Source organism: Brienomyrus brachyistius, chromosome 9 (assembly GCF_023856365.1).
Source record: "Brienomyrus brachyistius isolate T26 chromosome 9, BBRACH_0.4, whole genome shotgun sequence".
NCBI classification, from domain to species: Eukaryota; Metazoa; Chordata; class Actinopteri; order Osteoglossiformes; family Mormyridae; genus Brienomyrus; species Brienomyrus brachyistius.
Genome location: NC_064541.1, coordinates 22,210,854 through 22,237,181, shown reverse-complemented (window position 1 = coordinate 22,237,181; position 26,328 = coordinate 22,210,854). Strand labels below are relative to the sequence as shown.

Here is a 26,328-nt window from a genome sequence, read left to right as displayed (position 1 = left end):
CGTTTACCCTTTGATATGAATCTGTGAGCCTCAGCACGCTTACATTTTCATGTTGTCGCCTGCTCATCCAACAATCGCATTCCATTCAGTAACAAAGGCACCTGGAGATGCATGCAGCTTCATCAGACATGGCGCTCAGCCTACCGCAGGCTTGCTCGAATGAAGTTCACCTAAGGAACCACTCGCAAACACTTGGCGCAGGCAACAGACTGCGCGCATTTCTTTTCACGCTAGTTTGCGTCAGATGCGACTCTCTTCCGTCGCATTTGCAACGGAACTCCTCTTTCGTTAAACACCTGAAATACAGGGGAGAGCGCGAACGCAGTCCCCCACTACCAGAAATTATGCAGTCGAGATTCCCACATTTGGGGAATTCGCAGGGGTCAGCACAGCCGCAGTGCAATGGCTATGCCTCACCCTGGGTGAACCACCTTCGTGATCATGGTATCTCCCCTGCCAGGTAAGTATGAGTTGGATGAGGGTCATGTGACCCTGTTGTGCTACTCGCCTGCCTACTCTGAGTCGCAGTGGGAAAGTTAAGGTGGGGCCGGATTAACTCCCATAATCCTCTGCGCTGTCGCATATGGCTCTGGGCCAGGTAAGACTGCTCTCGTAGCTCAGCCTTGGCCTAGGAGCAGTCTGCTCGCAATACAGCAAATGATTTTTCAAAGAAAGAAGAATGAGACCGTTTACCCTTTGATATGAATCTGTGAGCCTCAGCACGCTTACATTTTCATGTTGTCGCCTGCTCATCCAACAATCGCATTCCATTCAGTAACAAAGGCACCTGGAGATGCATGCAGCTTCATCAGACATGGCGCTCAGCCTACCGCAGGCTTGCTCGAATGAAGTTCACCTAAGGAACCACTCGCAAACACTTGGCGCAGGCAACAGACTGCGCGCATTTCTTTTCACGCTAGTTTGCGTCAGATGCGACTCTCTTCCGTCGCATTTGCAACGGAACTCCTCTTTCGTTAAACACCTGAAATACAGGGGAGAGCGCGAACGCAGTCCCCCACTACCAGAAATTATGCAGTCGAGATTCCCACATTTGGGGAATTCGCAGGGGTCAGCACAGCCGCAGTGCAATGGCTATGCCTCGCCCTGGGTGAACCACCTTCGTGATCATGGTATCTCCCCTGCCAGGTAAGTATGAGTTGGATGAGGGTCATGTGACCCTGTTGTGCTACTCGCCTGCCTACTCTGAGTCGCAGTGGGAAAGTTAAGGTGGGGCCGGATTAACTCCCATAATCCTCTGCGCTGTCGCATATGGCTCTGGGCCAGGTAAGACTGCTCTCGTAGCTCAGCCTTGGCCTAGGAGCAGTCTGCTCGCAATACAGCAAATGATTTTTCAAAGAAAGAAGAATGAGACCGTTTACCCTTTGATATGAATCTGTGAGCCTCAGCACGCTTACATTTTCATGTTGTCGCCTGCTCATCCAACAATCGCATTCCATTCAGTAACAAAGGCACCTGGAGATGCATGCAGCTTCATCAGACATGGCGCTCAGCCTACCGCAGGCTTGCTCGAATGAAGTTCACCTAAGGAACCACTCGCAAACACTTGGCGCAGGCAACAGACTGCGCGCATTTCTTTTCACGCTAGTTTGCGTCAGATGCGACTCTCTTCCGTCGCATTTGCAACGGAACTCCTCTTTCGTTAAATACCTGAAATACAGGGGAGAGCGCGAACGCAGTCCCCCACTACCAGAAATTATGCAGTCGAGATTCCCACATTTGGGGAATTCGCAGGGGTCAGCACAGCCGCAGTGCAATGGCTATGCCTCGCCCTGGGTGAACCACCTTCGTGATCATGGTATCTCCCCTGCCAGGTAAGTATGAGTTGGATGAGGGTCATGTGACCCTGTTGTGCTACTCGCCTGCCTACTCTGAGTCGCAGTGGGAAAGTTAAGGTGGGGCCGGATTAACTCCCATAATCCTCTGCGCTGTCGCATATGGCTCTGGGCCAGGTAAGACTGCTCTCGTAGCTCAGCCTTGGCCTAGGAGCAGTCTGCTCGCAATACAGCAAATGATTTTTCAAAGAAAGAAGAATGAGACCGTTTACCCTTTGATATGAATCTGTGAGCCTCAGCACGCTTACATTTTCATGTTGTCGCCTGCTCATCCAACAATCGCATTCCATTCAGTAACAAAGGCACCTGGAGATGCATGCAGCTTCATCAGACATGGCGCTCAGCCTACCGCAGGCTTGCTCGAATGAAGTTCACCTAAGGAACCACTCGCAAACACTTGGCGCAGGCAACAGACTGCGCGCATTTCTTTTCACGCTAGTTTGCGTCAGATGCGACTCTCTTCCGTCGCATTTGCAACGGAACTCCTCTTTCGTTAAACACCTGAAATACAGGGGAGAGCGCGAACGCAGTCCCCCACTACCAGAAATTATGCAGTCGAGATTCCCACATTTGGGGAATTCGCAGGGGTCAGCACAGCCGCAGTGCAATGGCTATGCCTCACCCTGGGTGAACCACCTTCGTGATCATGGTATCTCCCCTGCCAGGTAAGTATGAGTTGGATGAGGGTCATGTGACCCTGTTGTGCTACTCGCCTGCCTACTCTGAGTCGCAGTGGGAAAGTTAAGGTGGGGCCGGATTAACTCCCATAATCCTCTGCGCTGTCGCATATGGCTCTGGGCCAGGTAAGACTGCTCTCGTAGCTCAGCCTTGGCCTAGGAGCAGTCTGCTCGCAATACAGCAAATGATTTTTCAAAGAAAGAAGAATGAGACCGTTTACCCTTTGATATGAATCTGTGAGCCTCAGCACGCTTACATTTTCATGTTGTCGCCTGCTCATCCAACAATCGCATTCCATTCAGTAACAAAGGCACCTGGAGATGCATGCAGCTTCATCAGACATGGCGCTCAGCCTACCGCAGGCTTGCTCGAATGAAGTTCACCTAAGGAACCACTCGCAAACACTTGGCGCAGGCAACAGACTGCGCGCATTTCTTTTCACGCTAGTTTGCGTCAGATGCGACTCTCTTCCGTCGCATTTGCAACGGAACTCCTCTTTCGTTAAACACCTGAAATACAGGGGAGAGCGCGAACGCAGTCCCCCACTACCAGAAATTATGCAGTCGAGATTCCCACATTTGGGGAATTCGCAGGAGTCAGCACAGCCGCAGTGCAATGGCTATGCCTCGCCCTGGGTGAACCACCTTCGTGATCATGGTATCTCCCCTGCCAGGTAAGTATGAGTTGGATGAGGGTCATGTGACCCTGTTGTGCTACTCGCCTGCCTACTCTGAGTCGCAGTGGGAAAGTTAAGGTGGGGCCGGATTAACTCCCATAATCCTCTGCGCTGTCGCATATGGCTCTGGGCCAGGTAAGACTGCTCTCGTAGCTCAGCCTTGGCCTAGGAGCAGTCTGCTCGCAATACAGCAAATGATTTTTCAAAGAAAGAAGAATGAGACCGTTTACCCTTTGATATGAATCTGTGAGCCTCAGCACGCTTACATTTTCATGTTGTCGCCTGCTCATCCAACAATCGCATTCCATTCAGTAACAAAGGCACCTGGAGATGCATGCAGCTTCATCAGACATGGCGCTCAGCCTACCGCAGGCTTGCTCGAATGAAGTTCACCTAAGGAACCACTCGCAAACACTTGGCGCAGGCAACAGACTGCGCGCATTTCTTTTCACGCTAGTTTGCGTCAGATGCGACTCTCTTCCGTCGCATTTGCAACGGAACTCCTCTTTCGTTAAACACCTGAAATACAGGGGAGAGCGCGAACGCAGTCCCCCACTACCAGAAATTATGCAGTCGAGATTCCCACATTTGGGGAATTCGCAGGGGTCAGCACAGCCGCAGTGCAATGTCTATGCCTCGCCCTGGGTGAACCACCTTCGTGATCATGGTATCTCCCCTGCCAGGTAAGTATGAGTTGGATGAGGGTCATGTGACCCTGTTGTGCTACTCGCCTGCCTACTCTGAGTCGCAGTGGGAAAGTTAAGGTGGGGCCGGATTAACTCCCATAATCCTCTGCGCTGTCGCATATGGCTCTGGGCCAGGTAAGACTGCTCTCGTAGCTCAGCCTTGGCCTAGGAGCAGTCTGCTCGCAATACAGCAAATGATTTTTCAAAGAAAGAAGAATGAGACCGTTTACCCTTTGATATGAATCTGTGAGCCTCAGCACGCTTACATTTTCATGTTGTCGCCTGCTCATCCAACAATCGCATTCCATTCAGTAACAAAGGCACCTGGAGATGCATGCAGCTTCATCAGACATGGCGCTCAGCCTACCGCAGGCTTGCTCGAATGAAGTTCACCTAAGGAACCACTCGCAAACACTTGGCGCAGGCAACAGACTGCGCGCATTTCTTTTCACGCTAGTTTGCGTCAGATGCGACTCTCTTCAGTCGCATTTGCAACGGAACTCCTCTTTCGTTAAACACCTGAAATACAGGGGAGAGCGCGAACGCAGTCCCCCACTACCAGAAATTATGCAGTCGAGATTCCCACATTTGGGGAATTCGCAGGGGTCAGCACAGCCGCAGTGCAATGGCTATGCCTCGCCCTGGGTGAACCACCTTCGTGATCATGGTATCTCCCCTGCCAGGTAAGTATGAGTTGGATGAGGGTCATGTGACCCTGTTGTGCTACTCGCCTGCCTACTCTGAGTCGCAGTGGGAAAGTTAAGGTGGGGCCGGATTAACTCCCATAATCCTCTGCGCTGTCGCATATGGCTCTGGGCCAGGTAAGACTGCTCTCGTAGCTCAGCCTTGGCCTAGGAGCAGTCTGCTCGCAATACAGCAAATGATTTTTCAAAGAAAGAAGAATGAGACCGTTTACCCTTTGATATGAATCTGTGAGCCTCAGCACGCTTACATTTTCATGTTGTCGCCTGCTCATCCAACAATCGCATTCCATTCAGTAACAAAGGCACCTGGAGATGCATGCAGCTTCATCAGACATGGCGCTCAGCCTACCGCAGGCTTGCTCGAATGAAGTTCACCTAAGGAACCACTCGCAAACACTTGGCGCAGGCAACAGACTGCGCGCATTTCTTTTCACGCTAGTTTGCGTCAGATGCGACTCTCTTCCGTCGCATTTGCAACGGAACTCCTCTTTCGTTAAACACCTGAAATACAGGGGAGAGCGCGAACGCAGTCCCCCACTACCAGAAATTATGCAGTCGAGATTCCCACATTTGGGGAATTCGCAGGGGTCAGCACAGCCGCAGTGCAATGTCTATGCCTCGCCCTGGGTGAACCACCTTCGTGATCATGGTATCTCCCCTGCCAGGTAAGTATGAGTTGGATGAGGGTCATGTGACCCTGTTGTGCTACTCGCCTGCCTACTCTGAGTCGCAGTGGGAAAGTTAAGGTGGGGCCGGATTAACTCCCATAATCCTCTGCGCTGTCGCATATGGCTCTGGGCCAGGTAAGACTGCTCTCGTAGCTCAGCCTTGGCCTAGGAGCAGTCTGCTCGCAATACAGCAAATGATTTTTCAAAGAAAGAAGAATGAGACCGTTTACCCTTTGATATGAATCTGTGAGCCTCAGCACGCTTACATTTTCATGTTGTCGCCTGCTCATCCAACAATCGCATTCCATTCAGTAACAAAGGCACCTGGAGATGCATGCAGCTTCATCAGACATGGCGCTCAGCCTACCGCAGGCTTGCTCGAATGAAGTTCACCTAAGGAACCACTCGCAAACACTTGGCGCAGGCAACAGACTGCGCGCATTTCTTTTCACGCTAGTTTGCGTCAGATGCGACTCTCTTCCGTCGCATTTGCAACGGAACTCCTCTTTCGTTAAACACCTGAAATACAGGGGAGAGCGCGAACGCAGTCCCCCACTACCAGAAATTATGCAGTCGAGATTCCCACATTTGGGGAATTCGCAGGGGTCAGCACAGCCGCAGTGCAATGGCTATGCCTCACCCTGGGTGAACCACCTTCGTGATCATGGTATCTCTCCTGCCAGGTAAGTATGAGTTGGATGAGGGTCATGTGACCCTGTTGTGCTACTCGCCTGCCTACTCTGAGTCGCAGTGGGAAAGTTAAGGTGGGGCCGGATTAACTCCCATAATCCTCTGCGCTGTCGCATATGGCTCTGGGCCAGGTAAGACTGCTCTCGTAGCTCAGCCTTGGCCTAGGAGCAGTCTGCTCGCAATACAGCAAATGATTTTTCAAAGAAAGAAGAATGAGACCGTTTACCCTTTGATATGAATCTGTGAGCCTCAGCACGCTTACATTTTCATGTTGTCGCCTGCTCATCCAACAATCGCATTCCATTCAGTAACAAAGGCACCTGGAGATGCATGCAGCTTCATCAGACATGGCGCTCAGCCTACCGCAGGCTTGCTCGAATGAAGTTCACCTAAGGAACCACTCGCAAACACTTGGCGCAGGCAACAGACTGCGCGCATTTCTTTTCACGCTAGTTTGCGTCAGATGCGACTCTCTTCCGTCGCATTTGCAACGGAACTCCTCTTTCGTTAAACACCTGAAATACAGGGGAGAGCGCGAACGCAGTCCCCCACTACCAGAAATTATGCAGTCGAGATTCCCACATTTGGGGAATTCGCAGGGGTCAGCACAGCCGCAGTGCAATGGCTATGTCTCGCCCTGGGTGAACCACCTTCGTGATCATGGTATCTCCCCTGCCAGGTAAGTATGAGTTGGATGAGGGTCATGTGACCCTGTTGTGCTACTCGCCTGCCTACTCTGAGTCGCAGTGGGAAAGTTAAGGTGGGGCCGGATTAACTCCCATAATCCTCTGCGCTGTCGCATATGGCTCTGGGCCAGGTAAGACTGCTCTCGTAGCTCAGCCTTGGCCTAGGAGCAGTCTGCTCGCAATACAGCAAATGATTTTTCAAAGAAAGAAGAATGAGACCGTTTACCCTTTGATATGAATCTGTGAGCCTCAGCACGCTTACATTTTCATGTTGTCGCCTGCTCATCCAACAATCGCATTCCATTCAGTAACAAAGGCACCTGGAGATGCATGCAGCTTCATCAGACATGGCGCTCAGCCTACCGCAGGCTTGCTCGAATGAAGTTCACCTAAGGAACCACTCGCAAACACTTGGCGCAGGCAACAGACTGCGCGCATTTCTTTTCACGCTAGTTTGCGTCAGATGCGACTCTCTTCCGTCGCATTTGCAACGGAACTCCTCTTTCGCTAAACACCTGAAATACAGGGGAGAGCGCGAACGCAGTCCCCCACTACCAGAAATTATGCAGTCGAGATTCCCACATTTGGGGAATTCGCAGGGGTCAGCACAGCCGCAGTGCAATGTCTATGCCTCGCCCTGGGTGAACCACCTTCGTGATCATGGTATCTCCCCTGCCAGGTAAGTATGAGTTGGATGAGGGTCATGTGACCCTGTTGTGCTACTCGCCTGCCTACTCTGAGTCGCAGTGGGAAAGTTAAGGTGGGGCCGGATTAACTCCCATAATCCTCTGCGCTGTCGCATATGGCTCTGGGCCAGGTAAGACTGCTCTCGTAGCTCAGCCTTGGCCTAGGAGCAGTCTGCTCGCAATACAGCAAATGATTTTTCAAAGAAAGAAGAATGAGACCGTTTACCCTTTGATATGAATCTGTGAGCCTCAGCACGCTTACATTTTCATGTTGTCGCCTGCTCATCCAACAATCGCATTCCATTCAGTAACAAAGGCACCTGGAGATGCATGCAGCTTCATCAGACATGGCGCTCAGCCTACCGCAGGCTTGCTCGAATGAAGTTCACCTAAGGAACCACTCGCAAACACTTGGCGCAGGCAACAGACTGCGCGCATTTCTTTTCACGCTAGTTTGCGTCAGATGCGACTCTCTTCCGTCGCATTTGCAACGGAACTCCTCTTTCGTTAAACACCTGAAATACAGGGGAGAGCGCGAACGCAGTCCCCCACTACCAGAAATTATGCAGTCGAGATTCCCACATTTGGGGAATTCGCAGGGGTCAGCACAGCCGCAGTGCAATGGCTATGCCTCGCCCTGGGTGAACCACCTTCGTGATCATGGTATCTCCCCTGCCAGGTAAGTATGAGTTGGATGAGGGTCATGTGACCCTGTTGTGCTACTCGCCTGCCTACTCTGAGTCGCAGTGGGAAAGTTAAGGTGGGGCCGGATTAACTCCCATAATCCTCTGCGCTGTCGCATATGGCTCTGGGCCAGGTAAGACTGCTCTCGTAGCTCAGCCTTGGCCTAGGAGCAGTCTGCTCGCAATACAGCAAATGATTTTTCAAAGAAAGAAGAATGAGACCGTTTACCCTTTGATATGAATCTGTGAGCCTCAGCACGCTTACATTTTCATGTTGTCGCCTGCTCATCCAACAATCGCATTCCATTCAGTAACAAAGGCACCTGGAGATGCATGCAGCTTCATCAGACATGGCGCTCAGCCTACCGCAGGCTTGCTCGAATGAAGTTCACCTAAGGAACCACTCGCAAACACTTGGCGCAGGCAACAGACTGCGCGCATTTCTTTTCACGCTAGTTTGCGTCAGACGCGACTCTCTTCCGTCGCATTTGCAACGGAACTCCTCTTTCGTTAAACACCTGAAATACAGGGGAGAGCGCGAACGCAGTCCCCCACTACCAGAAATTATGCAGTCGAGATTCCCACATTTGGGGAATTCGCAGGGGTCAGCACAGCCGCAGTGCAATGGCTATGCCTCGCCCTGGGTGAACCACCTTCGTGATCATGGTATCTCCCCTGCCAGGTAAGTATGAGTTGGATGAGGGTCATGTGACCCTGTTGTGCTACTCGCCTGCCTACTCTGAGTCGCAGTGGGAAAGTTAAGGTGGGGCCGGATTAACTCCCATAATCCTCTGCGCTGTCGCATATGGCTCTGGGCCAGGTAAGACTGCTCTCGTAGCTCAGCCTTGGCCTAGGAGCAGTCTGCTCGCAATACAGCAAATGATTTTTCAAAGAAAGAAGAATGAGACCGTTTACCCTTTGATATGAATCTGTGAGCCTCAGCACGCTTACATTTTCATGTTGTCGCCTGCTCATCCAACAATCGCATTCCATTCAGTAACAAAGGCACCTGGAGATGCATGCAGCTTCATCAGACATGGCGCTCAGCCTACCGCAGGCTTGCTCGAATGAAGTTCACCTAAGGAACCACTCGCAAACACTTGGCGCAGGCAACAGACTGCGCGCATTTCTTTTCACGCTAGTTTGCGTCAGACGCGACTCTCTTCCGTCGCATTTGCAACGGAACTCCTCTTTTGTTAAACACCTGAAATACAGGGGAGAGCGCGAACGCAGTCCCCCACTACCAGAAATTATGCAGTCGAGATTCCCACATTTGGGGAATTCGCAGGGGTCAGCACAGCCGCAGTGCAATGGCTATGCCTCGCCCTGGGTGAACCACCTTCGTGATCATGGTATCTCCCCTGCCAGGTAAGTATGAGTTGGATGAGGGTCATGTGACCCTGTTGTGCTACTCGCCTGCCTACTCTGAGTCGCAGTGGGAAAGTTAAGGTGGGGCCGGATTAACTCCCATAATCCTCTGCGCTGTCGCATATGGCTCTGGGCCAGGTAAGACTGCTCTCGTAGCTCAGCCTTGGCCTAGGAGCAGTCTGCTCGCAATACAGCAAATGATTTTTCAAAGAAAGAAGAATGAGACCGTTTACCCTTTGATATGAATCTGTGAGCCTCAGCACGCTTACATTTTCATGTTGTCGCCTGCTCATCCAACAATCGCATTCCATTCAGTAACAAAGGCACCTGGAGATGCATGCAGCCTCATCAGACATGGCGCTCAGCCTACCGCAGGCTTGCTCGAATGAAGTTCACCTAAGGAACCACTCGCAAACACTTGGCGCAGGCAACAGACTGCGCGCATTTCTTTTCACGCTTGTTTGCGTCAGATGCGACTCTCTTCCGTCGCATTTGCAACGGAACTCCTCTTTCGTTAAACACCTGAAATACAGGGGAGAGCGCGAACGCAGTCTCCCACTACCAGAAATTATGCAGTCGAGATTCCCACATTTGGGGAATTCGCAGGGGTCAGCACAGCCGCAGTGCAATGGCTATGCCTCGCCCTGGGTGAACCACCTTCGTGATCATGGTATCTCCCCTGCCAGGTAAGTATGAGTTGGATGAGGGTCATGTGACCCTGTTGTGCTACTCGCCTGCCTACTCTGAGTCGCAGTGGGAAAGTTAAGGTGGGGCCGGATTAACTCCCATAATCCTCTGCGCTGTCGCATATGGCTCTGGGCCAGGTAAGACTGCTCTCGTAGCTCAGCCTTGGCCTAGGAGCAGTCTGCTCGCAATACAGCAAATGATTTTTCAAAGAAAGAAGAATGAGACCGTTTACCCTTTGATATGAATCTGTGAGCCTCAGCACGCTTACATTTTCATGTTGTCGCCTGCTCATCCAACAATCGCATTCCATTCAGTAACAAAGGCACCTGGAGATGCATGCAGCCTCATCAGACATGGCGCTCAGCCTACCGCAGGCTTGCTCGAATGAAGTTCACCTAAGGAACCACTCGCAAACACTTGGCGCAGGCAACAGACTGCGCGCATTTCTTTTCACACTAGTTTGCGTCAGATGCGACTCTCTTCCGTCGCATTTGCAACGGAACTCCTCTTTCGTTAAACACCTGAAATACAGGGGAGAGCGCGAACGCAGTCCCCCACTACCAGAAATTATGCAGTCGAGATTCCCACATTTGGGGAATTCGCAGGGGTCAGCACAGCCGCAGTGCAATGGCTATGCCTCGCCCTGGGTGAACCACCTTCGTGATCATGGTATCTCCCCTGCCAGGTAAGTATGAGTTGGATGAGGGTCATGTGACCCTGTTGTGCTACTCGCCTGCCTACTCTGAGTCGCAGTGGGAAAGTTAAGGTGGGGCCGGATTAACTCCCATAATCCTCTGCGCTGTCGCATATGGCTCTGGGCCAGGTAAGACTGCTCTCGTAGCTCAGCCTTGGCCTAGGAGCAGTCTGCTCGCAATACAGCAAATGATTTTTCAAAGAAAGAAGAATGAGACCGTTTACCCTTTGATATGAATCTGTGAGCCTCAGCACGCTTACATTTTCATGTTGTCGCCTGCTCATCCAACAATCGCATTCCATTCAGTAACAAAGGCACCTGGAGATGCATGCAGCCTCATCAGACATGGCGCTCAGCCTACCGCAGGCTTGCTCGAATGAAGTTCACCTAAGGAACCACTCGCAAACACTTGGCGCAGGCAACAGACTGCGCGCATTTCTTTTCACACTAGTTTGCGTCAGATGCGACTCTCTTCCGTCGCATTTGCAACGGAACTCCTCTTTCGTTAAACACCTGAAATACAGGGGAGAGCGCGAACGCAGTCCCCCACTACCAGAAATTATGCAGTCGAGATTCCCACATTTGGGGAATTCGCAGGGGTCAGCACAGCCGCAGTGCAATGGCTATGCCTCGCCCTGGGTGAACCACCTTCGTGATCATGGTATCTCCCCTGCCAGGTAAGTATGAGTTGGATGAGGGTCATGTGACCCTGTTGTGCTACTCGCCTGCCTACTCTGAGTCGCAGTGGGAAAGTTAAGGTGGGGCCGGATTAACTCCCATAATCCTCTGCGCTGTCGCATATGGCTCTGGGCCAGGTAAGACTGCTCTCGTAGCTCAGCCTTGGCCTAGGAGCAGTCTGCTCGCAATACAGCAAATGATTTTTCAAAGAAAGAAGAATGAGACCGTTTACCCTTTGATATGAATCTGTGAGCCTCAGCACGCTTACATTTTCATGTTGTCGCCTGCTCATCCAACAATCGCATTCCATTCAGTAACAAAGGCACCTGGAGATGCATGCAGCCTCATCAGACATGGCGCTCAGCCTACCGCAGGCTTGCTCGAATGAAGTTCACCTAAGGAACCACTCGCAAACACTTGGCGCAGGCAACAGACTGCGCGCATTTCTTTTCACGCTAGTTTGCGTCAGATGCGACTCTCTTCCGTCGCATTTGCAACGGAACTCCTCTTTCGTTAAACACCTGAAATACAGGGGAGAGCGCGAACGCAGTCCCCCACTACCAGAAATAATGCAGTCGAGATTCCCACATTTGGGGAATTCGCAGGGGTCAGCACAGCCGCAGTGCAATGGCTATGCCTCGCCCTGGGTGAACCACCTTCGTGATCATGGTATCTCCCCTGCCAGGTAAGTATGAGTTGGATGAGGGTCATGTGACCCTGTTGTGCTACTCGCCTGCCTACTCTGAGTCGCAGTGGGAAAGTTAAGGTGGGGCCGGATTAACTCCCATAATCCTCTGCGCTGTCGCATATGGCTCTGGGCCAGGTAAGACTGCTCTCGTAGCTCAGCCTTGGCCTAGGAGCAGTCTGCTCGCAATACAGCAAATGATTTTTCAAAGAAAGAAGAATGAGACCGTTTACCCTTTGATATGAATCTGTGAGCCTCAGCACGCTTACATTTTCATGTTGTCGCCTGCTCATCCAACAATCGCATTCCATTCAGTAACAAAGGCACCTGGAGATGCATGCAGCTTCATCAGACATGGCGCTCAGCCTACCGCAGGCTTGCTCGAATGAAGTTCACCTAAGGAACCACTCGCAAACACTTGGCGCAGGCAACAGACTGCGCGCATTTCTTTTCACGCTAGTTTGCGTCAGATGCGACTCTCTTCCGTCGCATTTGCAACGGAACTCCTCTTTCGTTAAATACCTGAAATACAGGGGAGAGCGCGAACGCAGTCCCCCACTACCAGAAATTATGCAGTCGAGATTCCCATATTTGGGGAATTCGCAGGGGTCAGCACAGCCGCAGTGCAATGGCTATGCCTCGCCCTGGGTGAACCACCTTCGTGATCATGGTATCTCCCCTGCCAGGTAAGTATGAGTTGGATGAGGGTCATGTGACCCTGTTGTGCTACTCGCCTGCCTACTCTGAGTCGCAGTGGGAAAGTTAAGGTGGGGCCGGATTAACTCCCATAATCCTCTGCGCTGTCGCATATGGCTCTGGGCCAGGTAAGACTGCTCTCGTAGCTCAGCCTTGGCCTAGGAGCAGTCTGCTCGCAATACAGCAAATGATTTTTCAAAGAAAGAAGAATGAGACCGTTTACCCTTTGATATGAATCTGTGAGCCTCAGCACGCTTACATTTTCATGTTGTCGCCTGCTCATCCAACAATCGCATTCCATTCAGTAACAAAGGCACCTGGAGATGCATGCAGCCTCATCAGACATGGCGCTCAGCCTACCGCAGGCTTGCTCGAATGAAGTTCACCTAAGGAACCACTCGCAAACACTTGGCGCAGGCAACAGACTGCGCGCATTTCTTTTCACGCTAGTTTGCGTCAGATGCGACTCTCTTCCGTCGCATTTGCAACGGAACTCCTCTTTCGTTAAATACCTGAAATACAGGGGAGAGCGCGAACGCAGTCCCCCACTACCAGAAATTATGCAGTCGAGATTCCCACATTTGGGGAATTCGCAGGGGTCAGCACAGCCGCAGTGCAATGGCTATGCCTCGCCCTGGGTGAACCACCTTCGTGATCATGGTATCTCCCCTGCCAGGTAAGTATGAGTTGGATGAGGGTCATGTGACCCTGTTGTGCTACTCGCCTGCCTACTCTGAGTCGCAGTGGGAAAGTTAAGGTGGGGCCGGATTAACTCCCATAATCCTCTGCGCTGTCGCATATGGCTCTGGGCCAGGTAAGACTGCTCTCGTAGCTCAGCCTTGGCCTAGGAGCAGTCTGCTCGCAATACAGCAAATGATTTTTCAAAGAAAGAAGAATGAGACCGTTTACCCTTTGATATGAATCTGTGAGCCTCAGCACGCTTACATTTTCATGTTGTCGCCTGCTCATCCAACAATCGCATTCCATTCAGTAACAAAGGCACCTGGAGATGCATGCAGCTTCATCAGACATGGCGCTCAGCCTACCGCAGGCTTGCTCGAATGAAGTTCACCTAAGGAACCACTCGCAAACACTTGGCGCAGGCAACAGACTGCGCGCATTTCTTTTCACGCTAGTTTGCGTCAGATGCGACTCTCTTCCGTCGCATTTGCAACGGAACTCCTCTTTCGTTAAACACCTGAAATACAGGGGAGAGCGCGAACGCAGTCCCCCACTACCAGAAATTATGCAGTCAAGATTCCCACATTTGGGGAATTCGCAGGGGTCAGCACAGCCGCAGTGCAATGGCTATGCCTCGCCCTGGGTGAACCACCTTCGTGATCATGGTATCTCCCCTGCCAGGTAAGTATGAGTTGGATGAGGGTCATGTGACCCTGTTGTGCTACTCGCCTGCCTACTCTGAGTCGCAGTGGGAAAGTTAAGGTGGGGCCGGATTAACTCCCATAATCCTCTGCGCTGTCGCATATGGCTCTGGGCCAGGTAAGACTGCTCTCGTAGCTCAGCCTTGGCCTAGGAGCAGTCTGCTCGCAATACAGCAAATGATTTTTCAAAGAAAGAAGAATGAGACCGTTTACCCTTTGATATGAATCTGTGAGCCTCAGCACGCTTACATTTTCATGTTGTCGCCTGCTCATCCAACAATCGCATTCCATTCAGTAACAAAGGCACCTGGAGATGCATGCAGCTTCATCAGACATGGCGCTCAGCCTACCGCAGGCTTGCTCGAATGAAGTTCACCTAAGGAACCACTCGCAAACACTTGGCGCAGGCAACAGACTGCGCGCATTTCTTTTCACGCTAGTTTGCGTCAGATGCGACTCTCTTCCGTCGCATTTGCAACGGAACTCCTCTTTCGTTAAATACCTGAAATACAGGGGAGAGCGCGAACGCAGTCCCCCACTACCAGAAATTATGCAGTCGAGATTCCCACATTTGGGGAATTCGCAGGGGTCAGCACAGCCGCAGTGCAATGGCTATGCCTCGCCCTGGGTGAACCACCTTCGTGATCATGGTATCTCCCCTGCCAGGTAAGTATGAGTTGGATGAGGGTCATGTGACCCTGTTGTGCTACTCGCCTGCCTACTCTGAGTCGCAGTGGGAAAGTTAAGGTGGGGCCGGATTAACTCCCATAATCCTCTGCGCTGTCGCATATGGCTCTGGGCCAGGTAAGACTGCTCTCGTAGCTCAGCCTTGGCCTAGGAGCAGTCTGCTCGCAATACAGCAAATGATTTTTCAAAGAAAGAAGAATGAGACCGTTTACCCTTTGATATGAATCTGTGAGCCTCAGCACGCTTACATTTTCATGTTGTCGCCTGCTCATCCAACAATCGCATTCCATTCAGTAACAAAGGCACCTGGAGATGCATGCAGCTTCATCAGACATGGCGCTCAGCCTACCGCAGGCTTGCTCGAATGAAGTTCACCTAAGGAACCACTCGCAAACACTTGGCGCAGGCAACAGACTGCGCGCATTTCTTTTCACGCTAGTTTGCGTCAGATGCGACTCTCTTCCGTCGCATTTGCAACGGAACTCCTCTTTCGTTAAACACCTGAAATACAGGGGAGAGCGCGAACGCAGTCCCCCACTACCAGAAATTATGCAGTCGAGATTCCCACATTTGGGGAATTCGCAGGGGTCAGCACAGCCGCAGTGCAATGGCTATGCCTCGCCCTGGGTGAACCACCTTCGTGATCATGGTATCTCCCCTGCCAGGTAAGTATGAGTTGGATGAGGGTCATGTGACCCTGTTGTGCTACTCGCCTGCCTACTCTGAGTCGCAGTGGGAAAGTTAAGGTGGGGCCGGATTAACTCCCATAATCCTCTGCGCTGTCGCATATGGCTCTGGGCCAGGTAAGACTGCTCTCGTAGCTCAGCCTTGGCCTAGGAGCAGTCTGCTCGCAATACAGCAAATGATTTTTCAAAGAAAGAAGAATGAGACCGTTTACCCTTTGATATGAATCTGTGAGCCTCAGCACGCTTACATTTTCATGTTGTCGCCTGCTCATCCAACAATCGCATTCCATTCAGTAACAAAGGCACCTGGAGATGCATGCAGCCTCATCAGACATGGCGCTCAGCCTACCGCAGGCTTGCTCGAATGAAGTTCACCTAAGGAACCACTCGCAAACACTTGGCGCAGGCAACAGACTGCGCGCATTTCTTTTCACGCTAGTTTGCGTCAGATGCGACTCTCTTCCGTCGCATTTGCAACGGAACTCCTCTTTCGTTAAACACCTGAAATACAGGGGAGAGCGCGAACGCAGTCCCCCACTACCAGAAATTATGCAGTCGAGATTCCCACATTTGGGGAATTCGCAGGGGTCAGCACAGCCGCAGTGCAATGGCTATGCCTCGCCCTGGGTGAACCACCTTCGTGATCATAGTATCTCCCCTGCCAGGTAAGTATGAGTTGGATGAGGGTCATGTGACCCTGTTGTGCTACTCGCCTGCCTACTCTGAGTCGCAGTGGGAAAGTTAAGGTGGGGCCGGATTAACTCCCATAATCCTCTGCGCTGTCGCATATGGCTCTGGGCCAGGTAAGACTGCTCTCGTAGCTCAGCCTTGGCCTAGGAGCAGTCTGCTCGCAATACAGCAAATGATTTTTCAAAGAAAGAAGAATGAGACCGTTTACCTTTTGATATGAATCTGTGAGCCTCAGCACGCTTACATTTTCATGTTGTCGCCTGCTCATCCAACAATCGCATTCCATTCAGTAACAAAGGCACCTGGAGATGCATGCAGCTTCATCAGACATGGCGCTCAGCCTACCGCAGGCTTGCTCGAATGAAGTTCACCTAAGGAACCACTCGCAAACACTTGGCGCAGGCAACAGACTGCGCGCATTTCTTTTCACGCTAGTTTGCGTCAGATGCGACTCTCTTCCGTCGCATTTGCAACGGAACTCCTCTTTCGTTAAACACCTGAAATACAGGGGAGAGCGCGAACGCAGTCCCCCACTACCAGAAATTATGCAGTCGAGATTCCCACATTTGGGGAATTCGCAGGGGTCAGCACAGCCGCAGTGAAATGGCTATGCCTCGCCCTGGGTGAACCACCTTCGTGATCATGGTATCTCCCCTGCCAGGTAAGTATGAGTTGGATGAGGGTCATGTGACCCTGTTGTGCTACTCGCCTGCCTACTCTGAGTCGCAGTGGGAAAGTTAAGGTGGGGCCGGATTAACTCCCATAATCCTCTGCGCTGTCGCATATGGCTCTGGGCCAGGTAAGACTGCTCTCGTAGCTCAGCCTTGGCCTAGGAGCAGTCTGCTCGCAATACAGCAAATGATTTTTCAAAGAAAGAAGAATGAGACCGTTTACCCTTTGATATGAATCTGTGAGCCTCAGCACGCTTACATTTTCATGTTGTCGCCTGCTCATCCAACAATCGCATTCCATTCAGTAACAAAGGCACCTGGAGATGCATGCAGCCTCATCAGACATGGCGCTCAGCCTACCGCAGGCTTGCTCGAATGAAGTTCACCTAAGGAACCACTCGCAAACACTTGGCGCAGGCAACAGACTGCGCGCATTTCTTTTCACACTAGTTTGCGTCAGATGCGACTCTCTTCCGTCGCATTTGCAACGGAACTCCTCTTTCGTTAAACACCTGAAATACAGGGGAGAGCGCGAACGCAGTCCCCCACTACCAGAAATTATGCAGTCGAGATTCCCACATTTGGGGAATTCGCAGGGGTCAGCACAGCCGCAGTGCAATGGCTATGCCTCGCCCTGGGTGAACCACCTTCGTGATCATGGTATCTCCCCTGCCAGGTAAGTATGAGTTGGATGAGGGTCATGTGACCCTGTTGTGCTACTCGCCTGCCTACTCTGAGTCGCAGTGGGAAAGTTAAGGTGGGGCCGGATTAACTCCCATAATCCTCTGCGCTGTCGCATATGGCTCTGGGCCAGGTAAGACTGCTCTCGTAGCTCAGCCTTGGCCTAGGAGCAGTCTGCTCGCAATACAGCAAATGATTTTTCAAAGAAAGAAGAATGAGACCGTTTACCCTTTGATATGAATCTGTGAGCCTCAGCACGCTTACATTTTCATGTTGTCGCCTGCTCATCCAACAATCGCATTCCATTCAGTAACAAAGGCACCTGGAGATGCATGCAGCCTCATCAGACATGGCGCTCAGCCTACCGCAGGCTTGCTCGAATGAAGTTCACCTAAGGAACCACTCGCAAACACTTGGCGCAGGCAACAGACTGCGCGCATTTCTTTTCACGCTAGTTTGCGTCAGATGCGACTCTCTTCCGTCACATTTGCAACGGAACTCCTCTTTCGTTAAACACCTGAAATACAGGGGAGAGCGCGAACGCAGTCCCCCACTACCAGAAATTATGCAGTCGAGATTCCCACATTTGGGGAATTCGCAGGGGTCAGCACAGCCGCAGTGCAATGGCTATGCCTCGCCCTGGGTGAACCACCTTCGTGATCATGGTATCTCCCCTGCCAGGTAAGTATGAGTTGGATGAGGGTCATGTGACCCTGTTGTGCTACTCGCCTGCCTACTCTGAGTCGCAGTGGGAAAGTTAAGGTGGGGCCGGATTAACTCCCATAATCCTCTGCGCTGTCGCATATGGCTCTGGGCCAGGTAAGACTGCTCTCGTAGCTCAGCCTTGGCCTAGGAGCAGTCTGCTCGCAATACAGCAAATGATTTTTCAAAGAAAGAAGAATGAGACCGTTTACCCTTTGATATGAATCTGTGAGCCTCAGCACGCTTACATTTTCATGTTGTCGCCTGCTCATCCAACAATCGCATTCCATTCAGTAACAAAGGCACCTGGAGATGCATGCAGCTTCATCAGACATGGCGCTCAGCCTACCGCAGGCTTGCTCGAATGAAGTTCACCTAAGGAACCACTAGCAAACACTTGGCGCAGGCAACAGACTGCGCGCATTTCTTTTCACGCTAGTTTGCGTCAGATGCGACTCTCTTCCGTCGCATTTGCAACGGAACTCCTCTTTCGTTAAATACCTGAAATACAGGGGAGAGCGCGAACGCAGTCCCCCACTACCAGAAATTATGCAGTCGAGATTCCCATATTTGGGGAATTCGCAGGGGTCAGCACAGCCGCAGTGCAATGGCTATGCCTCGCCCTGGGTGAACCACCTTCGTGATCATGGTATCTCCCCTGCCAGGTAAGTATGAGTTGGATGAGGGTCATGTGACCCTGTTGTGCTACTCGCCTGCCTACTCTGAGTCGCAGTGGGAAAGTTAAGGTGGGGCCGGATTAACTCCCATAATCCTCTGCGCTGTCGCATATGGCTCTGGGCCAGGTAAGACTGCTCTCGTAGCTCAGCCTTGGCCTAGGAGCAGTCTGCTCGCAATACAGCAAATGATTTTTCAAAGAAAGAAGAATGAGACCGTTTACCCTTTGATATGAATCTGTGAGCCTCAGCACGCTTACATTTTCATGTTGTCGCCTGCTCATCCAACAATCGCATTCCATTCAGTAACAAAGGCACCTGGAGATGCATGCAGCCTCATCAGACATGGCGCTCAGCCTACCGCAGGCTTGCTCGAATGAAGTTCACCTAAGGAACCACTCGCAAACACTTGGCGCAGGCAACAGACTGCGCGCATTTCTTTTCACGCTAGTTTGCGTCAGATGCGACTCTCTTCCGTCGCATTTGCAACGGAACTCCTCTTTCGTTAAATACCTGAAATACAGGGGAGAGCGCGAACGCAGTCCCCCACTACCAGAAATTATGCAGTCGAGATTCCCACATTTGGGGAATTCGCAGGGGTCAGCACAGCCGCAGTGCAATGGCTATGCCTCGCCCTGGGTGAACCACCTTCGTGATCATGGTATCTCCCCTGCCAGGTAAGTATGAGTTGGATGAGGGTCATGTGACCCTGTTGTGCTACTCGCCTGCCTACTCTGAGTCGCAGTGGGAAAGTTAAGGTGGGGCCGGATTAACTCCCATAATCCTCTGCGCTGTCGCATATGGCTCTGGGCCAGGTAAGACTGCTCTCGTAGCTCAGCCTTGGCCTAGGAGCAGTCTGCTCGCAATACAGCAAATGATTTTTCAAAGAAAGAAGAATGAGACCGTTTACCCTTTGATATGAATCTGTGAGCCTCAGCACGCTTACATTTTCATGTTGTCGCCTGCTCATCCAACAATCGCATTCCATTCAGTAACAAAGGCACCTGGAGATGCATGCAGCTTCATCAGACATGGCGCTCAGCCTACCGCAGGCTTGCTCGAATGAAGTTCACCTAAGGAACCACTCGCAAACACTTGGCGCAGGCAACAGACTGCGCGCATTTCTTTTCACGCTAGTTTGCGTCAGATGCGACTCTCTTCCGTCGCATTTGCAACGGAACTCCTCTTTCGTTAAACACCTGAAATACAGGGGAGAGCGCGAACGCAGTCCCCCACTACCAGAAATTATGCAGTCAAGATTCCCACATTTGGGGAATTCGCAGGGGTCAGCACAGCCGCAGTGCAATGGCTATGCCTCGCCCTGGGTGAACCACCTTCGTGATCATGGTATCTCCCCTGCCAGGTAAGTATGAGTTGGATGAGGGTCATGTGACCCTGTTGTGCTACTCGCCTGCCTACTCTGAGTCGCAGTGGGAAAGTTAAGGTGGGGCCGGATTAACTCCCATAATCCTCTGCGCTGTCGCATATGGCTCTGGGCCAGGTAAGACTGCTCTCGTAGCTCAGCCTTGGCCTAGGAGCAGTCTGCTCGCAATACAGCAAATGATTTTTCAAAGAAAGAAGAATGAGACCGTTTACCCTTTGATATGAATCTGTGAGCCTCAGCACGCTTACATTTTCATGTTGTCGCCTGCTCATCCAACAATCGCATTCCATTCAGTAACAAAGGCACCTGGAGATGCATGCAGCTTCATCAGACATGGCGCTCAGCCTACCGCAGGCTTGCTCGAATGAAGTTCACCTAAGGAACCACTCGCAAACACTTGGCGCAGGCAACAGACTGCGCGCATTTCTTTTCACGCTAGTTTGCGTCAGATGCGACTCTCTTCCGTCGCATTTGCAACGGAACTCCTCTTTCGTTAAATACCTGAAATACAGGGGAGAGCGCGAACGCAGTCCCCCACTACCAGAAATTATGCAGTCGAGATTCCCACATTTGGGGAATTCGCAGGGGTCAGCACAGCCGCAGTGCAATGGCTATGTCTCGCCCTGGGTGAACCACCTTCGTGATCATGGTATCTCCCCTGCCAGGTAAGTATGAGTTGGATGAGGGTCATGTGACCCTGTTGTGCTACTCGCCTGCCTACTCTGAGTCGCAGTGGGAAAGTTAAGGTGGGGCCGGATTAACTCCCATAATCCTCTGCGCTGTCGCATATGGCTCTGGGCCAGGTAAGACTGCTCTCGTAGCTCAGCCTTGGCCTAGGAGCAGTCTGCTCGCAATACAGCAAATGATTTTTCAAAGAAAGAAGAATGAGACCGTTTACCCTTTGATATGAATCTGTGAGCCTCAGCACGCTTACATTTTCATGTTGTCGCCTGCTCATCCAACAATCGCATTCCATTCAGTAACAAAGGCACCTGGAGATGCATGCAGCTTCATCAGACATGGCGCTCAGCCTACCGCAGGCTTGCTCGAATGAAGTTCACCTAAGGAACCACTCGCAAACACTTGGCGCAGGCAACAGACTGCGCACATTTCTTTTCACGCTAGTTTGCGTCAGATGCGACTCTCTTCCGTCGCATTTGCAACGGAACTCCTCTTTCGTTAAATACCTGAAATACAGGGGAGAGCGCGAACGCAGTCCCCCACTACCAGAAATTATGCAGTCGAGATTCCCACATTTGGGGAATTCGCAGGGGTCAGCACAGCCGCAGTGCAATGGTTATGCCTCGCCCTGGGTGAACCACCTTCGTGATCATGGTATCTCCCCTGCCAGGTAAGTATGAGTTGGATGAGGGTCATGTGACCCTGTTGTGCTACTCGCCTGCCTACTCTGAGTCGCAGTGGGAAAGTTAAGGTGGGGCCGGATTAACTCCCATAATCCTCTGCGCTGTCGCATATGGCTCTGGGCCAGGTAAGACTGCTCTCGTAGCTCAGCCTTGGCCTAGGAGCAGTCTGCTCGCAATACAGCAAATGATTTTTCAAAGAAAGAAGAATGAGACCGTTTACCCTTTGATATGAATCTGTGAGCCTCAGCACGCTTACATTTTCATGTTGTCGCCTGCTCATCCAACAATCGCATTCCATTCAGTAACAAAGGCACCTGGAGATGCATGCAGCTTCATCAGACATGGCGCTCAGCCTACCGCAGGCTTGCTCGAATGAAGTTCACCTAAGGAACCACTCGCAAACACTTGGCGCAGGCAACAGACTGCGCGCATTTCTTTTCACGCTAGTTTGCGTCAGATGCGACTCTCTTCCGTCGCATTTGCAACGGAACTCCTCTTTCGTTAAACACCTGAAATACAGGGGAGAGCGCGAACGCAGTTCTCCACTACCAGAAATTATGCAGTCGAGATTCCCACATTTGGGGAATTCGCAGGGGTCAGCACAGCCGCAGTGCAATGGCTATGCCTCGCCCTGGGTGAACCACCTTCGTGATCATGGTATCTCCCCTGCCAGGTAAGTATGAGTTGGATGAGGGTCATGTGACCCTGTTGTGCTACTCGCCTGCCTACTCTGAGTCGCAGTGGGAAAGTTAAGGTGGGGCCGGATTAACTCCCATAATCCTCTGCGCTGTCGCATATGGCTCTGGGCCAGGTAAGACTGCTCTCGTAGCTCAGCCTTGGCCTAGGAGCAGTCTGCTCGCAATACAGCAAATGATTTTTCAAAGAAAGAAGAATGAGACCGTTTACCCTTTGATATGAATCTGTGAGCCTCAGCACGCTTACATTTTCATGTTGTCGCCTGCTCATCCAACAATCGCATTCCATTCAGTAACAAAGGCACCTGGAGATGCATGCAGCCTCATCAGACATGGCGCTCAGCCTACCGCAGGCTTGCTCGAATGAAGTTCACCTAAGGAACCACTCGCAAACACTTGGCGCAGGCAACAGACTGCGCGCATTTCTTTTCACGCTAGTTTGCGTCAGATGCGACTCTCTTCCGTCGCATTTGCAACGGAACTCCTCTTTCGTTAAACACCTGAAATACAGGGGAGAGCGCGAACGCAGTCCCCCACTACCAGAAATTATGCAGTCGAGATTCCCACATTTGGGGAATTCGCAGGGGTCAGCACAGCCGCAGTGCAATGGCTATGCCTCGCCCTGGGTGAACCACCTTCGTGATCATAGTATCTCCCCTGCCAGGTAAGTATGAGTTGGATGAGGGTCATGTGACCCTGTTGTGCTACTCGCCTGCCTACTCTGAGTCGCAGTGGGAAAGTTAAGGTGGGGCCGGATTAACTCCCATAATCCTCTGCGCTGTCGCATATGGCTCTGGGCCAGGTAAGACTGCTCTCGTAGCTCAGCCTTGGCCTAGGAGCAGTCTGCTCGCAATACAGCAAATGATTTTTCAAAGAAAGAAGAATGAGACCGTTTACCCTTTGATATGAATCTGTGAGCCTCAGCACGCTTACATTTTCATGTTGTCGCCTGCTCATCCAACAATCGCATTCCATTCAGTAACAAAGGCACCTGGAGATGCATGCAGCTTCATCAGATATGGCGCTCAGCCTACCGCAGGCTTGCTCGAATGAAGTTCACCTAAGGAACCACTCGCAAACACTTGGCGCAGGCAACAGACTGCGCGCATTTCTTTTCACGCTAGTTTGCGTCAGATGCGACTCTCTTCCGTCGCATTTGCAACGGAACTCCTCTTTCGTTAAACACCTGAAATACAGGGGAGAGCGCGAACGCAGTCCCCCACTACCAGAAATTATGCAGTCGAGATTCCCACATTTGGGGAATTCGCAGGGGTCAGCACAGCCGCAGTGAAATGGCTATGCCTCGCCCTGGGTGAACCACCTTCGTGATCATGGTATCTCCCCTGCCAGGTAAGTATGAGTTGGATGAGGGTCATGTGACCCTGTTGTGCTACTCGCCTGCCTACTCTGAGTCGCAGTGGGAAAGTTAAGGTGGGGCCGGATTAACTCCCATAATCCTCTGCGCTGTCGCATATGGCTCTGGGCCAGGTAAGACTGCTCTCGTAGCTCAGCCTTGGCCTAGGAGCAGTCTGCTCGCAATACAGCAAATGATTTTTCAAAGAAAGAAGAATGAGACCGTTTACCCTTTGATATGAATCTGTGAGCCTCAGCACGCTTACATTTTCATGTTGTCGCCTGCTCATCCAACAATCGCATTCCATTCAGTAACAAAGGCACCTGGAGATGCATGCAGCCTCATCAGACATGGCGCTCAGCCTACCGCAGGCTTGCTCGAATGAAGTTCACCTAAGGAACCACTCGCAAACACTTGGCGCAGGCAACAGACTGCGCGCATTTCTTTTCACGCTAGTTTGCGTCAGATGCGACTCTCTTCCGTCGCATTTGCAACGGAGCTCCTCTTTCGTTAAACACCTGAAATACAGGGGAGAGCGCGAACGCAGTCCCCCACTACCAGAAATTATGCAGTCGAGATTCCCACATTTGGGGAATTCGCAGGGGTCAGCACAGCCACAGTGCAATGGCTATGCCTCGCCCTGGGTGAACCACCTTCGTGATCATGGTATCTCCCCTGCCAGGTAAGTATGAGTTGGATGAGGGTCATGTGACCCTGTTGTGCTACTCGCCTGCCTACTCTGAGTCGCAGTGGGAAAGTTAAGGTGGGGCCGGATTAACTCCCATAATCCTCTGCGCTGTCGCATATGGCTCTGGGCCAGGTAAGACTGCTCTCGTAGCTCAGCCTTGGCCTAGGAGCAGTCTGCTCGCAATACAGCAAATGATTTTTCAAAGAAAGAAGAATGAGACCGTTTACCCTTTGATATGAATCTGTGAGCCTCAGCACGCTTACATTTTCATGTTGTCGCCTGCTCATCCAACAATCGCATTCCATTCAGTAACAAAGGCACCTGGAGATGCATGCAGCTTCATCAGACATGGCGCTCAGCCTACCGCAGGCTTGCTCGAATGAAGTTCACCTAAGGAACCACTCGCAAACACTTGGCGCAGGCAACAGACTGCGCGCATTTCTTTTCACGCTAGTTTACGTCAGATGCGACTCTCTTCCGTCGCATTTGCAACGGAACTCCTCTTTCGTTAAATACCTGAAATACAGGGGAGAGCGCGAACGCAGTCCCCCACTACCAGAAATTCTGTGAGTCTGTGAGCCTCAGCACGCTTACATTTTCATGTTGTCGCCTGCTCATCCAACAATCGCATTCCATTCAGTAACAAAGGCACCTGGAGATGCATGCAGCTTCATCAGACATGGCGCTCAGCCTACCGCAGGCTTGCTCGAATGAAGTTCACCTAAGGAACCACTCGCAAACACTTGGCGCAGGCAACAGACTGCGCGCATTTCTTTTCACGCTAGTTTGCGTCAGATGCGACTCTCTTCCGTCGCATTTGCAACGGAACTCGTCTTTCGTTAAACACCTGAAATACAGGGGAGAGCGCGAACGCAGTCCCCCACTACCAGAAATTATGCAGTCGAGATTCCCACATTTGGGGAATTCGCAGGGGTCAGCACAGCCGCAGTGCAATGGCTATGCCTCGCCCTGGGTGAACCACCTTCGTGATCATGGTATCTCCCCTGCCAGGTAAGTATGAGTTGGATGAGGGTCATGTGACCCTGTTGTGCTACTCGCCTGCCTACTCTGAGTCGCAGTGGGAAAGTTAAGGTGGGGCCGGATTAACTCCCATAATCCTCTGCGCTGTCGCATATGGCTCTGGGCCAGGTAAGACTGCTCTCGTAGCTCAGCCTTGGCCTAGGAGCAGTCTGCTCGCAATACAGCAAATGATTTTTCAAAGAAAGAAGAATGAGACCGTTTACCCTTTGATATGAATCTGTGAGCCTCAGCACGCTTACATTTTCATGTTGTCGCCTGCTCATCCAACAATCGCATTCCATTCAGTAACAAAGGCACCTGGAGATGCATGCAGCTTCATCAGACATGGCGCTCAGCCTACCGCAGGCTTGCTCGAATGAAGTTCACCTAAGGAACCACTCGCAAACACTTGGCGCAGGCAACAGACTGCGCGCATTTCTTTTCACGCTAGTTTGCGTCAGATGCGACTCTCTTCCGTCGCATTTGCAACGGAACTCCTCTTTCGTTAAATACCTGAAATACAGGGGAGAGCGCGAACGCAGTCCCCCACTACCAGAAATTACGCAGTCGAAATTCCCACATTTGGGGAATTCGCAGGGGTCAGCACAGCCGCAGTGCAATGGCTATGCCTCGCCCTGGGTGAACCACCTTCGTGATCATGGTATCTCCCCTGCCAGGTAAGTATGAGTTGGATGAGGGTCATGTGACCCTGTTGTGCTACTCGCCTGCCTACTCTGAGTCGCAGTGGGAAAGTTAAGGTGGGGCCGGATTAACTCCCATAATCCTCTGCGCTGTCGCATATGGCTCTGGGCCAGGTAAGACTGCTCTCGTA

General features: G+C 51.7%; 38 non-coding genes across 38 annotated transcripts; all 38 read right to left on the bottom strand.

The window, feature by feature from the left end:
• Nucleotides 1-304: 304 nt before the first annotated feature.
• LOC125749721 (U1 spliceosomal RNA) lies at nt 305-468 on the bottom strand. The gene has a single exon (XR_007400017.1). It is a non-coding gene; the product is annotated as a U1 spliceosomal RNA (small nuclear RNA).
• Nucleotides 469-990: 522 nt separating this feature from the next.
• On the bottom strand, nt 991-1,154 carry LOC125749763 (U1 spliceosomal RNA). The gene has a single exon (XR_007400057.1). It is a non-coding gene; the product is annotated as a U1 spliceosomal RNA (small nuclear RNA).
• A 522-nt stretch (nt 1,155-1,676) lies between these two features.
• On the bottom strand, nt 1,677-1,840 carry LOC125749762 (U1 spliceosomal RNA). The gene has a single exon (XR_007400056.1). It is a non-coding gene; the product is annotated as a U1 spliceosomal RNA (small nuclear RNA).
• Nucleotides 1,841-2,362: 522 nt separating this feature from the next.
• Nucleotides 2,363-2,526, bottom strand: LOC125749710 (U1 spliceosomal RNA). The gene has a single exon (XR_007400006.1). It is a non-coding gene; the product is annotated as a U1 spliceosomal RNA (small nuclear RNA).
• A 522-nt stretch (nt 2,527-3,048) lies between these two features.
• Nucleotides 3,049-3,212, bottom strand: LOC125749879 (U1 spliceosomal RNA). The gene has a single exon (XR_007400167.1). It is a non-coding gene; the product is annotated as a U1 spliceosomal RNA (small nuclear RNA).
• A 522-nt stretch (nt 3,213-3,734) lies between these two features.
• On the bottom strand, nt 3,735-3,898 carry LOC125749893 (U1 spliceosomal RNA). The gene has a single exon (XR_007400181.1). It is a non-coding gene; the product is annotated as a U1 spliceosomal RNA (small nuclear RNA).
• Nucleotides 3,899-4,420: 522 nt separating this feature from the next.
• On the bottom strand, nt 4,421-4,584 carry LOC125749761 (U1 spliceosomal RNA). Its single transcript, XR_007400054.1, has one exon. It is a non-coding gene; the product is annotated as a U1 spliceosomal RNA (small nuclear RNA).
• Nucleotides 4,585-5,106: 522 nt separating this feature from the next.
• LOC125749892 (U1 spliceosomal RNA) lies at nt 5,107-5,270 on the bottom strand. Its single transcript, XR_007400180.1, has one exon. It is a non-coding gene; the product is annotated as a U1 spliceosomal RNA (small nuclear RNA).
• Nucleotides 5,271-5,792: 522 nt separating this feature from the next.
• LOC125749906 (U1 spliceosomal RNA) lies at nt 5,793-5,956 on the bottom strand. The gene has a single exon (XR_007400194.1). It is a non-coding gene; the product is annotated as a U1 spliceosomal RNA (small nuclear RNA).
• Nucleotides 5,957-6,478: 522 nt separating this feature from the next.
• LOC125749839 (U1 spliceosomal RNA) lies at nt 6,479-6,642 on the bottom strand. The gene has a single exon (XR_007400131.1). It is a non-coding gene; the product is annotated as a U1 spliceosomal RNA (small nuclear RNA).
• A 522-nt stretch (nt 6,643-7,164) lies between these two features.
• Nucleotides 7,165-7,328, bottom strand: LOC125749891 (U1 spliceosomal RNA). The gene has a single exon (XR_007400179.1). It is a non-coding gene; the product is annotated as a U1 spliceosomal RNA (small nuclear RNA).
• A 522-nt stretch (nt 7,329-7,850) lies between these two features.
• Nucleotides 7,851-8,014, bottom strand: LOC125749760 (U1 spliceosomal RNA). Its single transcript, XR_007400053.1, has one exon. It is a non-coding gene; the product is annotated as a U1 spliceosomal RNA (small nuclear RNA).
• A 522-nt stretch (nt 8,015-8,536) lies between these two features.
• LOC125749759 (U1 spliceosomal RNA) lies at nt 8,537-8,700 on the bottom strand. The gene has a single exon (XR_007400052.1). It is a non-coding gene; the product is annotated as a U1 spliceosomal RNA (small nuclear RNA).
• Nucleotides 8,701-9,222: 522 nt separating this feature from the next.
• Nucleotides 9,223-9,386, bottom strand: LOC125749758 (U1 spliceosomal RNA). Its single transcript, XR_007400051.1, has one exon. It is a non-coding gene; the product is annotated as a U1 spliceosomal RNA (small nuclear RNA).
• A 522-nt stretch (nt 9,387-9,908) lies between these two features.
• Nucleotides 9,909-10,072, bottom strand: LOC125749922 (U1 spliceosomal RNA). Its single transcript, XR_007400210.1, has one exon. It is a non-coding gene; the product is annotated as a U1 spliceosomal RNA (small nuclear RNA).
• A 522-nt stretch (nt 10,073-10,594) lies between these two features.
• LOC125749755 (U1 spliceosomal RNA) lies at nt 10,595-10,758 on the bottom strand. Its single transcript, XR_007400049.1, has one exon. It is a non-coding gene; the product is annotated as a U1 spliceosomal RNA (small nuclear RNA).
• Nucleotides 10,759-11,280: 522 nt separating this feature from the next.
• LOC125749754 (U1 spliceosomal RNA) lies at nt 11,281-11,444 on the bottom strand. The gene has a single exon (XR_007400048.1). It is a non-coding gene; the product is annotated as a U1 spliceosomal RNA (small nuclear RNA).
• Nucleotides 11,445-11,966: 522 nt separating this feature from the next.
• LOC125749880 (U1 spliceosomal RNA) lies at nt 11,967-12,130 on the bottom strand. Its single transcript, XR_007400168.1, has one exon. It is a non-coding gene; the product is annotated as a U1 spliceosomal RNA (small nuclear RNA).
• Nucleotides 12,131-12,652: 522 nt separating this feature from the next.
• LOC125749854 (U1 spliceosomal RNA) lies at nt 12,653-12,816 on the bottom strand. Its single transcript, XR_007400144.1, has one exon. It is a non-coding gene; the product is annotated as a U1 spliceosomal RNA (small nuclear RNA).
• A 522-nt stretch (nt 12,817-13,338) lies between these two features.
• On the bottom strand, nt 13,339-13,502 carry LOC125749753 (U1 spliceosomal RNA). The gene has a single exon (XR_007400047.1). It is a non-coding gene; the product is annotated as a U1 spliceosomal RNA (small nuclear RNA).
• Nucleotides 13,503-14,024: 522 nt separating this feature from the next.
• On the bottom strand, nt 14,025-14,188 carry LOC125749886 (U1 spliceosomal RNA). The gene has a single exon (XR_007400174.1). It is a non-coding gene; the product is annotated as a U1 spliceosomal RNA (small nuclear RNA).
• A 522-nt stretch (nt 14,189-14,710) lies between these two features.
• On the bottom strand, nt 14,711-14,874 carry LOC125749752 (U1 spliceosomal RNA). Its single transcript, XR_007400046.1, has one exon. It is a non-coding gene; the product is annotated as a U1 spliceosomal RNA (small nuclear RNA).
• A 522-nt stretch (nt 14,875-15,396) lies between these two features.
• Nucleotides 15,397-15,560, bottom strand: LOC125749751 (U1 spliceosomal RNA). Its single transcript, XR_007400045.1, has one exon. It is a non-coding gene; the product is annotated as a U1 spliceosomal RNA (small nuclear RNA).
• Nucleotides 15,561-16,082: 522 nt separating this feature from the next.
• Nucleotides 16,083-16,246, bottom strand: LOC125749865 (U1 spliceosomal RNA). The gene has a single exon (XR_007400154.1). It is a non-coding gene; the product is annotated as a U1 spliceosomal RNA (small nuclear RNA).
• Nucleotides 16,247-16,768: 522 nt separating this feature from the next.
• LOC125749919 (U1 spliceosomal RNA) lies at nt 16,769-16,932 on the bottom strand. Its single transcript, XR_007400207.1, has one exon. It is a non-coding gene; the product is annotated as a U1 spliceosomal RNA (small nuclear RNA).
• Nucleotides 16,933-17,454: 522 nt separating this feature from the next.
• On the bottom strand, nt 17,455-17,618 carry LOC125749750 (U1 spliceosomal RNA). Its single transcript, XR_007400044.1, has one exon. It is a non-coding gene; the product is annotated as a U1 spliceosomal RNA (small nuclear RNA).
• Nucleotides 17,619-18,140: 522 nt separating this feature from the next.
• Nucleotides 18,141-18,304, bottom strand: LOC125749749 (U1 spliceosomal RNA). The gene has a single exon (XR_007400043.1). It is a non-coding gene; the product is annotated as a U1 spliceosomal RNA (small nuclear RNA).
• Nucleotides 18,305-18,826: 522 nt separating this feature from the next.
• Nucleotides 18,827-18,990, bottom strand: LOC125749853 (U1 spliceosomal RNA). Its single transcript, XR_007400143.1, has one exon. It is a non-coding gene; the product is annotated as a U1 spliceosomal RNA (small nuclear RNA).
• A 522-nt stretch (nt 18,991-19,512) lies between these two features.
• LOC125749748 (U1 spliceosomal RNA) lies at nt 19,513-19,676 on the bottom strand. The gene has a single exon (XR_007400042.1). It is a non-coding gene; the product is annotated as a U1 spliceosomal RNA (small nuclear RNA).
• Nucleotides 19,677-20,198: 522 nt separating this feature from the next.
• Nucleotides 20,199-20,362, bottom strand: LOC125749884 (U1 spliceosomal RNA). Its single transcript, XR_007400172.1, has one exon. It is a non-coding gene; the product is annotated as a U1 spliceosomal RNA (small nuclear RNA).
• A 522-nt stretch (nt 20,363-20,884) lies between these two features.
• On the bottom strand, nt 20,885-21,048 carry LOC125749838 (U1 spliceosomal RNA). The gene has a single exon (XR_007400130.1). It is a non-coding gene; the product is annotated as a U1 spliceosomal RNA (small nuclear RNA).
• Nucleotides 21,049-21,570: 522 nt separating this feature from the next.
• Nucleotides 21,571-21,734, bottom strand: LOC125749833 (U1 spliceosomal RNA). The gene has a single exon (XR_007400125.1). It is a non-coding gene; the product is annotated as a U1 spliceosomal RNA (small nuclear RNA).
• Nucleotides 21,735-22,256: 522 nt separating this feature from the next.
• LOC125749940 (U1 spliceosomal RNA) lies at nt 22,257-22,420 on the bottom strand. Its single transcript, XR_007400227.1, has one exon. It is a non-coding gene; the product is annotated as a U1 spliceosomal RNA (small nuclear RNA).
• Nucleotides 22,421-22,942: 522 nt separating this feature from the next.
• Nucleotides 22,943-23,106, bottom strand: LOC125749864 (U1 spliceosomal RNA). Its single transcript, XR_007400153.1, has one exon. It is a non-coding gene; the product is annotated as a U1 spliceosomal RNA (small nuclear RNA).
• Nucleotides 23,107-23,628: 522 nt separating this feature from the next.
• Nucleotides 23,629-23,792, bottom strand: LOC125749917 (U1 spliceosomal RNA). The gene has a single exon (XR_007400205.1). It is a non-coding gene; the product is annotated as a U1 spliceosomal RNA (small nuclear RNA).
• Nucleotides 23,793-24,314: 522 nt separating this feature from the next.
• LOC125749827 (U1 spliceosomal RNA) lies at nt 24,315-24,478 on the bottom strand. Its single transcript, XR_007400119.1, has one exon. It is a non-coding gene; the product is annotated as a U1 spliceosomal RNA (small nuclear RNA).
• Nucleotides 24,479-25,331: 853 nt separating this feature from the next.
• Nucleotides 25,332-25,495, bottom strand: LOC125749747 (U1 spliceosomal RNA). The gene has a single exon (XR_007400041.1). It is a non-coding gene; the product is annotated as a U1 spliceosomal RNA (small nuclear RNA).
• Nucleotides 25,496-26,017: 522 nt separating this feature from the next.
• Nucleotides 26,018-26,181, bottom strand: LOC125749868 (U1 spliceosomal RNA). Its single transcript, XR_007400157.1, has one exon. It is a non-coding gene; the product is annotated as a U1 spliceosomal RNA (small nuclear RNA).
• Nucleotides 26,182-26,328: the final 147 nt, after the last annotated feature.